Raw genomic sequence first — 13,625 nt, 5'->3', positions numbered from 1 at the left:
TGTGGTCGTGGCCATGCTTGGGGCCGTGGTCAGGCCCGTGCTTGGGGCCGTGGTCAGGCCCGTGCTTGGGGCTGTGGTTGTGGCTGCGCTTGGGGCTGTGGTAGTGGCTGTGCTTGGGGCCGTGGTTGTGGCTGTGGTTGTGGCCGTGCTTGGGGCCGTGGTTGTGGCTGTAGTCGGGGCCGTGCTTGGGGCCATGCTTGGGGCCGTGGTGGTGGCTGTGCTTGGGGCTGTGGTGGTGGCTGTGCTTGGGGCCGTGGTTGTGGCTGTGCTTGGGGCCGTGCTTGGGGCTGTAGTCGGGGTCATGCTTGGGGCCGTGGTCGTGGCTGTGCTTGGGGCCATGCTTGGGGCTGTGCTTGGGGCTCTGGTGGGCTCTGCTCTGTTTCCCCACACTGCAGTTCCCTTCTTTCCTGCTCTCCAGACTGAACCTATCTCCTCCAGGATGACATTGGAGATGAGGGGAGGAGGAATAAAAATACTTTGCTGGCTGAGGGTATTTATAATCTAGCACTGGTGCCGTGGGGTGTTGTGTTAGTTTTATTGCTGGCCGTGACAAATTGCCACAGATTTGATGGCTAAAACCACACCACTGTATTGTCTCATAGTTCTGTAGGCTGAAGTCCAGGTCGACTTAGTTGGTTTCTGTAGGCTGACAAGGCTGAAGTCAGTGTCAGAGGCTCTTATCAGAGGCTTTGGGGAGAATCCTCTTCTGATTTCATTTTGTTGGCAGAGTCCAGTTCCCTGATGTTGTAGGACTGAGGTCCCGGTTTTCTCCCTGATTGTCCTCTGGGGGCTGCCTTAGCTTTGAGAGGCCTCTTTCCTATCCTTCACATGGGCCCTTACATCTCAGATACATCACAACATCTCACACTTAGAATTTCTCTGAATTCCCCTTCTGTGGCATCTCTTGCCTCCATCTGGAGAAAGTCCTCTGCTTTTTAGGGTTTATGTATTAGCTTGGGCTCACCCAGAAAATCCAAAATAATTTACCTGTTTTAAAGTTTGTAACCTTAATTACATCTGCAGAGTCCCTTTTGCCATGTCATCTGATGTATTTACAGAAGCTAGGGCTTAGGGCATGAATATCTTTGGGGGACCATTTTGCCTGTCAGAGGTTAGGGGATTACAAATGTGGATTCCTTTCTCCTGTGGTATTTTCATGGCTTCCCTGCTCCCAGTCTCACCTATAATTCCCTTGTCACTGGTGACGTCTCCTTTGGCCTTCTGCCCCAGACTTCCATGAGACCATTCCTCTGGTGGGGTCACCTTCAGGATGCAGTATCTCTTAGATGGCCCGGGCCTGCTTCTCCCTGGGATCCATATCCTGTCCATGGGAAGCTCATGTGTCCTTTACCACAGCTCCTGTCCTTTATCTTGTTCCATTCAGAGCCTGTCCTCCACAAGAATAGTTTACTCTGGCTCTTTCTACCAATAGCTTTTCATTTTGCTGTTGTTTTGCTGTAGGTGTTTACCCCTCTAACTCTAAGTGGCTTTCCAATCATCAGATCCTGTTTGCAACATGTAACACAGCACAGCTGACCTCTTGTTTGTGTTTCTCTTTTTCCTTTGGGTACCGTGACACTTTTTTCCTTTTCCTGATTTTTCTCCTCTCTAGCCAATTCATGCCAGTTTACTTTCCATGCCTCCTCTTCTTTTTATTTCCTCTGAATGTTGCCTCTGTCCCTCTTGTCTTTTCTTTATCAATTGTTCCCTACACACTCCTTCTAGGGGATTGGAGCCCTTTCATACTGTAGAATATTCCCTATATTCTGACCCTTTGCTCTGTCTTCTACAAAGAGCAGCTATAGTCAAGCTCTCTAAGAAATGTTAAACCTCAACAAACTAGAAACTGAACTTATTTTCTTATTTTTTTCCAGTTTTATTGAGATAAAATTGGCATTTAACATCGTGTAAACTTAAAGTATACAATGTGATGATTTGATAGAGGTATATTTTTTAAGGTGATTGCCACAGGAAGGTCAGTTAACACGTCCATCACCTCACATAATTATCATTTTTTTCCCTGTGGTGAGAACTTTAAGGTTTACTCTCTTAGCAAATTTCAACTATATAATATTTTTTTAAACTAGAGTCACCATTCTGTACATTACATCCTGAGAATTTATTCATTTTATAACTGTAAGTTTGTATCCTTTGAAGTGGAATTGTTGGATCATATGATAGTTCTATTTTTAATTTTTTGAGGAACCTCCGTACTATTTTCCATAGTGGTCATAACAATTTACACTCTACCAGCAATGCGTAAGGGTTCTTTTTTTTCACATCCTCCCCAGCACTTGATATATATATTTTTGAAAACAGCCATTCTGACTATGTGAGGTGATATAACCATTGTGGTTCTGATTTGCATTTCCCTGATGATTAATGACGTTGAGTCCCTTTTCATGTACCTATTGGCCATGTGTTTAACCTTTTTGGAAAAATGTTTATTTAGTTCTTCCCATTTTTAATCAGATTTTGTTTCTTTGCTTTTGAGTTATATGTGTTCCTTATTTATTTTGGATATTAACTTACCAGATATGTGGTTTGCAAATATTTTCTCCCATTTCATAAGTTGCCTTTTAATTTTGTTGATTTTTTATTTTTGCTGTGCAGAAGCTGTTTAATTTGATGAAATCCTTCATGTTTATTTTTGTTTTTGTTGCTTGTGCTTTTGGTGTCATGTTCAAAAAACTCATTGCCAAAACCAACATGAAGGAGCTTTTCCTCTGTTTCCTTCTAGGAGTTTTAGCGTTTCAGGTCTTAAATTTAAGTCTTTAATCCATTTTGAGTTAATTTTTGTGAGTGGTATAAGGTGGAGTCCAGTTTCTTTCTTTTCTTGCTTTTTTTTTTGCATGTGATTATCCAGTTTTTCCTCCTTTATTGAGGAGACTATCTCTCCCCATTGAGTATTGTTGGTTCCCATTTCAAATATTAGTTGACCATATATGCATGGGTTTATTTCTGGACTCTTGATTCTGTTCTGTTGTTCTTTGTGTTTGTTTTCATACCAGTACCATAATGTTTTGATTACTATAGCTTTGTAATATAGTTTGAAATTGAGAAGTGTGATGTCTCCAGCTTTGTTCTTTTTCAAGATTGCTTTGGTTATTCATGGTTTTTGGTGGTTCCATACAAATTGTAGGACTGTTTCTCTAAAAATGCCATTGGAATCTTGATAGGGATTGCATTGAATATATAGATGGCTTTGAGTAGGATGAACATTTTAACAATACTACTTCTTCCAACCCAAGAACACAGAACATTTTTCCTTTTATTTGTGTCTTCTGCAGCTTTTTTCATCAGTGACTTACAGTGTTCAGTGTACAGATCTTTCACCCCTCAGAGCTGTTTGTGTATAAGTCCCTTGTGTAATTTATCCTTTATTTATTATTTTGATATGTCTCTCTGCTAGATTAAATCCATGCAGCATCATCCAACTGGTTTATCATCGCAAATAACTGCCTGTTGAATTAGGTACATCTTTCTAACTTTTAAGATTTCTAAGACTACATTTCTTTTCACCTTCAATACTGTGTTTAGGTGGAAATTAGCTTTAATTGCCAGTTTGCTAAATAACACAAAAATATTAAAATAATGAATAGGAAGAGAGATTTCATGCATTCATATCTTTTTTTGTTTTCTCACTTTCACTATCTGTTGAGAGAACGAAAGCTGCAAGAAAGGTCATCTATCAAGATGTGATCATCAGCAGGCATTAAATGAATGCCAATGATGACAGAATTACTCTAACAAAAATTATTTAAATTCTGGACTTCCTGTCATCATTTGTAAGCATGGAAGAAATGGTCTAATAGAGTTGCACGAATACTTAAGTATGAATAGTAATGATCTAATCTTTTCTTGGGAAGATGTTTACTAGGCTCTATTGTAATGTAGGAGGGAGCACATTTATAAAATGCCATCAGCTTTATCTCTTAAGCATGTGTTTGAAGTGTTTATTGGCATTAAGAGCTTAGATGACCTACTATTTAATACATATTTTAGCTTTTAGTGTGGGGAAACATAGTATAGATAATCCTAAAGGCATTCAAAAGTTAATTTTGAAACAATTTTCAGTATGTACTTTCAAGTTGAATCTATTTTTGTTCAGTGGTATTTTTAAATAGGGTATGTGAGGTATACAAAAAAGGATAGAACATATATAATTAATTGAAATACTTTGTGTACTCCTTTCAATCACATTCTTCTTTAATTCCCGAAGGTGAACAATACCCTGAATCTGTTGGTTTTATTCCTATATGTTAAAAAAAAAGAAGTTTTCTGTGTCTTAATGATAAATGTACAGGAAAAAACCTTTTTTTCTGAACTACTTACTGGTAAGTTGCTGACTCAATGTCTCATAACCCCTTAATATTTTAGTATTAGTCTACAAAAAAGGACATCCTCCTACTTAACCACAATATAACCACCACCATCAGGAGGCTAACACTGATCAATTTCTGTCAACTAATCCTCACGCTCTTAAGTTTTACCAGTAGTACCAGCAGTGCTCTTTATAGCAAAAGAATCCTGTTCAGAACTGTGTGTTGTATTCAGTTGTCATGTTTTAAAATCTCCTCAGTCTAGAAGAGGTCCTTAATCTTGTATCTTATGAATTCGACACTCGAAGATTCCACCTGATTAATTTGTAGAATGTCACTGAGTTTGCAGTGGTATAATAAGGCTTTTTAAGTTTTGAAAGTCTGTTGGATATAAACAGGTTACCTAATACTTTAAACAATTTTTTTTTCTTTGATCATAAGTGAGGTTGAACATTTCTTGACACACTTATTGGCCCTTTGGTTTACTCTTCTGTGAATTTCTTGTTCATATCTTTTGCCAGTTTTTTCCATTGAAGTTTTTTTCTTTTTCCTATTGATTTGTAGAATTCATCACATATCCTTAATGCTCGTGTCAGTTTATATGAGTTGTAAGTATTTTGTCCCAGTCTGAGTCTTGTCTTTTTACTTCCTTTTGGGGGTGGTAGGATGGATGAAAGTATAGAAATGTAAAAATCAATGTGGCCAGATTTATAAATCCTTTTATGGTTTCTGCTTTTTGTATTGTTAACCAAAATTTCAGAAACAGAGACCTGATTGAATAAACAGGTGTTTATTTAGGGTTTGTTAGGATTGTAGCCCAGGAGATAAAGATTCAAGGACCATTTGAATTGTGTTCCTTTGGACCACAAAATTGGGGAGGGTTATAAAGGCAAAAAAGCTGCAAGGTTATTTACATAAGTTGTCTGTCAAGAATTAGGACTGGAGTTAGAAAGAAGTAAGGGTGCTTGTTAATCAGGGATTGGCTGGGGTCTGAACTGATTACATAACTGTGAAGGGGAACAGACTTTGAAACTGCTACGGAGTCCAAGCTGCTAACTTGCTCCTTGCATGACAGGCCAATAAATGGAGAGACTGAGGTGCTGGGGCAAAGAATAGTGACTTTATTCAGAAAGCCAGCAGACCTAGAAGATGGTGGACTAGGGTCCCAAAGAACCATCTTACCCAAGTTAGAATTCAGGCTTCTATACTAAAAAAGGTGGAGGTGTGGCTGGTTTTGCAAACTTCTTGGTGCAGGAATCCCTTGTTCTTGCAGCTGTCCACTTAGGTCTGATCACAATGTTCCTGTAAATCTTCAACAAGACAAATGTTATTTCTGTTCCCGAACATTTTAATCTCTGTAGGAATGAAAGTTTTATACCTTAAAGGTCAAGCCTGGGAGGCAGACCCTTAAGAATGGGCTATCATGTATATTTCAGGCTATAGGCAACTTCTTTTACAAAGGTGCACAGTCATCATGACTAAGCAAGGCAACAGAGCACAAAGGTTAGAGTTAAAGGAATAGATACAATATGGAGTCAGGTTTGTTATTCTCTGTTAGAAAACTACAAGGGTGCAGCTAGCAGATACTAGGAGATATTGTTTTGAAATGGCTGGTCCTGTTCTTGAGTTTGATACAGTTCAGAGAAAATTCAAATTCTTAGAGTTGCAGGAATGTGTCTGAAACCACATCAACAATGGTCTGGCTCCATTTTGGATGCCTGAGCCATAGTTGCTCCATTTTGATTTTTAAACAGTCTTAAATATGTCATAAGTATATTATTTAAGAAATCCTTCTCTATCCTGACATTATAGATCTGTTCTTCTACATTCCTAAAATTGTTAGAATTATGATATCTTAGTGTCTGATGTGAGAGATTGGATCCAATACTTTTCCTACATGGATAACTAGTTTTTCTAGCAGAATTTATTGAATAGCTATTCTTGTCCATCATTTGTAATATCACCACTGTTATACATCAAGGTATTGCTCATATGTAGGTTTGTTTCTGAGGTTTGATTTTGTCCATTGGTCTGTTTGTCTAGCTCTGCATTTATATCCATTGTCTTAATTAATATAACTGTATAATAAGCCTTCATATCTAAGACCCCCTTCCCTTCTTCAAAATTGTCCTGGCTCTTCTTGGCCCCTTTGTGATTTTATATTAATTTTACAATCAATTAATTAAGTTTTATTATAAACCCTGTTGGGATCTTGACTGGAATAGCAATAAATTTATTGATTTAGACAGGATAAATGCCTTTGTGATATTAAATTTTTCTGTGAACATTGGATATCTTATATCTATTTATTTATTTCGATTTTCTCTGTTCCTGAACTGTAAAGTTTATAATTTTCTCCCTAGAGGTCGTGTACATCTTTTATGAGCTTTATTCCTTGGTTTATTTCTAAAATGTAACTAGTATTTTAAAAAAATTAACATTTTTACTAAGATTATTAATTTGTGTGTTGCTTTTGGTATTCAGTAATCTTATTGAATTCTCAGTTTTTATTCTTTGTAGGGTTCCTCATAGTTTTCTATGTATGTAATCAGAATATCTGTGACTAATTTTTATATCTTTTCCTATTCTTATTCCTTTCTTTTTCCTTAGGAAACCCCCGAGTTAATTTTTTTTTTTCCTGTTCCTGAAGTATTTGGTACACGCCTTTTTTTCATTTTACATTTCAGTTATTTGAATTAAGTTGGCTAGCCCTCCACTAGACTCGCCTTCCAATGAGGTTGACGTGTAGTTCTGCTAATTTTTATCCTTTAAACTGAGTATATCCTCCATTACTGATTAAATGAGTGACTATGTATGATACATTTCTGTTTTCTTTTATTTTTTATGTCATTAGATCAGTTTTCTAATCTTTTCATAAGAACTCTATTTTATTGGACTATGAACATTTAACTTTATTCATCTTTGTTCCCTTCGTGTCTTCACAGTGCATACTTCATGTATTGTTGAATGAGTTAGTCTGTTTCTTCTGCTTTGGTGAATACCATCTCTAAGCAAGAAAAGATATAAATTAGTACACATAGAGTTAAATACTGAGATGTCTTTGTGTTCTTTGCTTTGTAGTCAACTCAGATATCTGAAACTAAGGTCCAGAGGAAGAAAGAAGAGCTCAAGTGAACTGATAAAATTGAATTTGATTCTTTTTGGTACAGTTGGTGGGAGGAGGGTTCTTACTGCTATCTTTATTCCACATTGCCACTCTTTGAGTACACGCTAAAGATAATTTTTCTTTTTAAATCTTTTTTTCTGCTTTCATTGTTGGTGTTAAAGGTTTATGCATAGCTATTTCTTCAGTCAGACAAATGAACACCTATTGTGTTGGATGTGTAAGTGATGTCTTAAGGGTCACCAGGAGTCTGAATGAAACACCAAGGAAAACTCGTTTGTGTTAGTTCTTTAAGGGCTAATTGACTGCTATAGATTCCTACTAGCAGTTCGCTTATTTCAAGTATTAGCATTTTTTACAAATCTACTTTTCCGTATCATTGGTGTTTTTTATTTCTTATAAACTATAAAAGTATATTTTGGGTTGACCAGATAAAACGAGAGAGGTTCTATGGTAATGCTTTGTTCTGATCTATTAGTTGTCACCCATCTCCCTCTCCTTCAGGTAGAAATTGAAAAATTCAGGGAAAGATTGTTTAAAAGCAATCCAAATAATAATCCAAATGGAGGAGGAGGAAGAGAGGGTAGAAGTGTAAGGCTATTGTCAACTTGATTCATGGGTTGTGTTTGTCAGGGGGATAATGTCAGTGCCTCGTTGTTTCTTCTAGATCCAGATAAATGAGAAAATAAATGATTTAGGAGCCTTAGATTTTGCCTGGTGGGAGTTCGTGGAACCAGTCAAATGATTAGAAAGGAGAGTTTTAAAAGGATAAAGGTTATGTTAATGTTTAAGCTTGCTCTTTCACTAATTAGGAAGTGTGCAGGTACAGCCTTTCCAAACGATGAAGGCTTTTTTTGATTCTTATTTTCTTCTCTAGAAAAGTCAGCCTTTGTGCTTTGTGAAATAACCATTTTATCCTTTATGTAATTTATGAAGGAATGGCCATTTGTTTAGAAAAGTTGAAAAGCAAATAAGTGAATGAAACCCTTTTTATAAGTAGCAGTGTTCTTTTCTGCTGAATTACGTAACAGTTGCCTGTGATTGTAGGTGCTTATGCATAAGCTTGAACAGTTTCAGCCAGATTATATTCCAAAGTAGAGTTGTGCAGCATGCTGCATATTGATCTCATTTCTTGTCTATTCTGCTAAAATTTATAGCATGTGAGAAAAGAAGTTATATTTAAGTTTCTTCTCTGTTTATTCCCTGATACCGGCATTAGGTTAAATTGTAATTTGGTTTCAAATTGAAATAGTTTGCACTCTTTCTATAAGCTCCAGTTAGAATATTCGGTCGAATAACAACGTTTATGAGTTTGTTGTCAGTCTCTGGGTAAATGCTATTTTATGGCTGCTGTCCTGTTAATGAGCTAGCTATCTGATTTCCTGTTAATTTTAATTGGGATTGAATAAGGACATTGTGGATAGAACAGTGAATCCAACCCCACTATTGGTGAAACCAAAAAATCTGACCTCTTTATAATCAAAGTTGTGTAAAGGAAATGAAACGATTATATAAAGGTTAATATAAGAACGCAGTAAAAAATGATGGGCAAAGAAAGATAAGCTGTTTTATAGCTTTAGCATATTTATGGGCATCTTCAATATAAAGTAGTAATAGGGCTTCCCTGGTGGCTCAGTGGTTAAGAATCCGCCTGCCAGGGCTTCCCTGGTGGCGCAGTGGTTGAGAGTCCGCCTGCCGATGCAGGGGACATGGGTTTGAGCCCTGGTCCGGGAAGATCCCACATGCCACGGAGCAACTAAGCCCGTGCGTCACAACTACTGAGCCTGTGCTCTAGAGCCCGCGAACCGCAACTACTGAGCCCGTGTGCCACAACTGCTGAAGCCTGCGCACATAGAGCCCATGCTCTGCAACAAGAGAAGCCACCACCATGAGAAGCCCGCGCACTGCAAGGAAGAGTAGCCCCCACTCCCTGCAACTAGAGAAAGCCCACACGCAGCAATGAAGACCCAACGCAGCCAAAAGTAAATAAAACAAACAAAAAAAATAAATAAATTTATTTTAAAAAAAGTAGTGATAAAGTTAATTCCAAGTTCCAGGGTTTTGGTTGTATTTATCTTTTACAGGTTTTCTAATTTTACTTAAGCCTAATCTAAGAATACAATATATTAAATTGCAGAACTACATGAGATTCAGTTAATGTGCACTATTTGGGAGTATATAATTAACTGGAATGAGATCATGAAATCTTTGATGTTTTTATTTGGCACTAAACCACTCATGGTAGTAAGAACATTCCTCAGTAGGGATACACATCAGCAAGACCTTTTGACATTGTGTGATATGGAAGATGAATTACAGTGTGGTGAAGGACAGAATTATACTTTTAGAAGAAGTATGGGTAAAATTGCTCTTGTAGGATGTTGAGCTCTGAGGTCCCAGGAGAAGTAATTAGGGGATCATTGTGGACCTCTTAAAATGTATAACCAATTTGTGGCTGTAGTGAAAAAAAACATTAGCAAAACTGCTACCAAGAACAATTATTTTGGCTTTAACCCATGAAACAAAGCATTGAACACTACTGAAATGAGATGATAGCTGTTGACAATAAGAGTGTTTGGTTTTGATATTGCTGTGCTTCCAATTTTTACCTTTTAATATTATGCTTATTGATCCTTATGAATGTTTTGATCCATTATTGTACTGTTTTTCCAGGATCCGTTTTATAACTCTAGTCGTGCTTCTGCCTGTCTGTAGTGTTTTCCCTCTTTGGGTAAATTTCCTCACACCTGACCATCTTCAATTTGCTGCTTGTATATTCACTTAATTCTCCAAATAAGTCAATCATTTTAAATTTAGTCTGACTCTCCGTGGAATTAACTATCCCACTCAGCTTGATGTATGTAAATTTAATGAACATGCTGTCTTGTAAAATCCACATCCATGAATGAAAATAGTGAGTCTTATGTTTGTAATTCAGTTGAAAAAATGTCCACTCTCTGCCATTCTCTGCTTGATTACACCTTGGTGCTCACTAGTTGCATGTATGTGCATGAGTATTAAGATTACATCTTTTTTTCTCTCTCAGTTTTGCCAGAGAAGAAGTAGAAGGTATTTATTTTCTATTGGTATTTTATCAGCCTAGGATGGAGTCAAGGTGTCTAAAGATAGTAGAAAACTTGGATTTTCCTGGTTTGTGGGAACTTCTGATCCCATCTGACACATAGGAAAAATCCTCTGGAGCATCTTAAAAGCTGCTGGCTTGACTACGTGTCATTGACCTGGTTTCCAGGTCAGGGCCACAGCTACCCATCTGGTGTCCTTGTGCAAGTTAGAAAAATGTGTACACCTTCTTTCCTCTGAGAGGACACAACACCACACAAAGTCACACAGCCTGGTGAGTGAAGTCTTGGTAGGATCTCAGTGTTATTCACCTCTCAAGCAGGTGCTGCTTTGCACAGCTCAACCACACACTGACGGTTCCAGGTCACAGAGGTTGTGTGTGGTTCTGCTAGTGCTCCCTGAAGACATGATGGATTTTAGCTTGGCCAGTTTTACCTGTGCCAGTGCCACTGCCTGGAGACCCTGCCTCTGGAGGTGGACTTTGTTTCCATTACTCCTCAAGGCTGGGGCTGTGAGTGTTATCTCTGGCTCCAGCTCCATTTCCCAGAAAATTACCTGCATTTCATGTTTGTCCCAAAATAGGATTAGCAAATTATATTTGGGAAGTTTTGTTATATCTCATTTGACAAATATCTAAAAAGTATATGCAATGTAAAAGAGACAGCAAGTGTAGAAAAAAGTTCTTTTAAAAATTATCTGTGAAGGAGGAAAAAGAAAGGCATATACAAAGGAGAGCTAGGGTTGAGGGGAGGCTTTTTTCTTTTAATTTTTAATCCATTAAGGATTAACATGTTTATATACTGAGACCCAACCAACTGAGAAGAATTTAGTGAAACAGGATTAAAATAGGGTAACTGATGTGCAGTGCCCTTTTAGGAGGTGAAAGGAAAGAGGATCCAGAGCATAAATGAATGGGATTATCTTTGGATAGAGGCAAGAGTTGGCACAGAAAAATTAGTGTGCAAATAAATTGGTAATAGAGGAAACAGGAAATTGAATTATAGTTTCCTTTTCATGGAGGAAATTAAAATTTGCTTACTGAAAATGGTAGGTAGAAGCAATGGTTTCATAGCTCCTGGAAATGGCAAGTTTGAAATGAGTACTCTAGGGAATGTGAGGAGAGACCACTAGGATTTTCCATCAATGTTGTAGGAAGTGATGGACCATAAGAGACTAATTGGGAGAAAATGGAGAGGGTCACGACACTGGAGGTTTTATTGAGGTCAAAAAATAGGTGGCTTGGGAGTGGGAGAAGTGAAAAGATAGAAGATTGAGGTCAGAAAAAAGGATCTTGGGGATTATGATGATACTAGAGGTGGAACAGTTTTTAGCTAATGAAAAGGCTCAGGTGTGGTCATGAAGACCGAGGCTGAGGAAAGTGGAAATGAAGATTGCTGGTTGTGGGTGTGAAGGCATGGACTGGCAGAGGAGTCAACGCAAGGTGTTGGCGACCGAGCATGTCAGATGGCATTAGACCCAGAGGAAGTAGGATTTTATTTATTTTATTTTATTTTTATTTTAATTTTTTGCGGTACATGGGCCTCTCACTGTTGTGGCCTCTCCCGTTGCAGAGCACAGGCTCCGGACGCGCAGGCTCAGCGGCCATGGCTCACGGGCCCAGCCGCTCTGCAGCATGTGGGATCCCCCCGGACCGGGGCACGAACCCGTGTCCCCTGCATCGGCAGGCGGACTCTCAACCACTGCGCCACCAGGGAAGCCCGGAAGTGGGATTTTAGATAATGGAGATAGATAAATAATATGGAAATAAGAATGGAGAGACAAATCTAAGCTACAGGACTGTGGCCAACTTACAGGATTTCCCTAAGTTTTAGTTCTCTCATCAATAAAGAGAGGATAGTACATACCTCAAAGGGTTATTACTGAGTATTAAATAAATTGTGCTTATAAGTGTTTTAGCACAGTGCCTGGCTCAGACTTAACCGTTATTTAAGATTATAGAAATACCAGGTCCTTGTGAAAAGGTGTAGCAAGTGTTGCTTTGAGAATGAGTGAGAAGGATGGTTCAGAGAGTAGATTTGGAATGAAAATGGGAAGACATGTGAGCAACTTGAACTTTGTGTTTTGGAAAATTCCGAAGGATGCCTGACCTTTAAAAGATTTTGAATGGACTTCTGTTACCTGTGTCTTAACTCTTCCTCTCGGTAGCCTCAGATTTGTCTTGATAGTGGTTTCTTTAGTTCCCTCCCCTCCATCAAGTTTGTGTGTATTTATTGTGGCCAATACACTACAAACATTTATTTAGTGGACGTTTAAAAAAATACTGTATTTTTAAAGAATGTAGGATGTTCTATTTTTCTTGTTCTTTTCAAATTATTTTTTTAAAGCAGAAGTTTTATGAATATTTTAATTTAGTTTTTAAAAAACTTTATTTTGAAATAATCTTAGACTTACAGAAGAGTTGCAAAAATAGTACAAAGAATTCTTTTATAACCTTCACCCAACGTCCTCTAATGCCAGCATCTTATATAACTTTAGTGCAATTATTAATACTAAGAAATTAATGTTGGTACAGTAGTTACCAAACCACAGACTTTATTCAGATTTTAGCAGTTTTCTCACTGATGTGCTTTTCCTGTTCTAGGTTACAGCCCAGCATCACATCTTATGTTTGGTTTGCCATGTTTCTTTCATCTCCTGATCAGTGGTACTTCCTTATCTCTCATGACCTTGACACTTTCCAAGAATCCTGCTTATTTTAGCATGCCCCTTAATTTTTTTTCTTCAGTATTTCCTCCCTGTATTTCTGAAATCTGCCCCTAGTGCCAGTCAGACTCACATAGTGAAGTAGCACAGTGATTCAATTTAAGTATAGTTTTTAATTAGAAAGTAATTAACTAGAGGAAAATTACTTTTTGATGCTGCAACTCCCAATTTCCCCAGGCAAAAAACTGTTTAAGCATGTATATGAAGGTAGTGCTATAAGTGAGTTAATTCATTATGTATGTTGCTAAGGTATTAATAGAACTTTCACAACAAAACCAATAATTACTCTTCAGATTGACAGACACTAAAGTTTTGATTGATGACTACTCAAAAAATATTTTTAAATGAGCTATATTCAGTTAAATAGCCAACTG

At 37.7% G+C, this 13,625-nt stretch overlaps 1 protein-coding gene across 4 annotated transcripts in view; it reads left to right on the top strand.

Moving 5' to 3' along the window:
- The window catches only part of DIAPH3 (diaphanous related formin 3), a 556,147-nt gene that overhangs the window by 58,134 nt on the left and 484,388 nt on the right, over positions 1-13,625 (top strand). The gene's annotated exons all lie outside the window — the stretch shown is intronic.

This window comes from Phocoena phocoena, chromosome 18, assembly GCF_963924675.1.
Source record: "Phocoena phocoena chromosome 18, mPhoPho1.1, whole genome shotgun sequence".
Classification (NCBI taxonomy): Eukaryota; Metazoa; Chordata; class Mammalia; order Artiodactyla; family Phocoenidae; genus Phocoena; species Phocoena phocoena.
The sequence above is the reverse complement of the archived record's forward strand: the minus strand, read 5'-3'. Positions and strand labels throughout refer to the sequence as shown.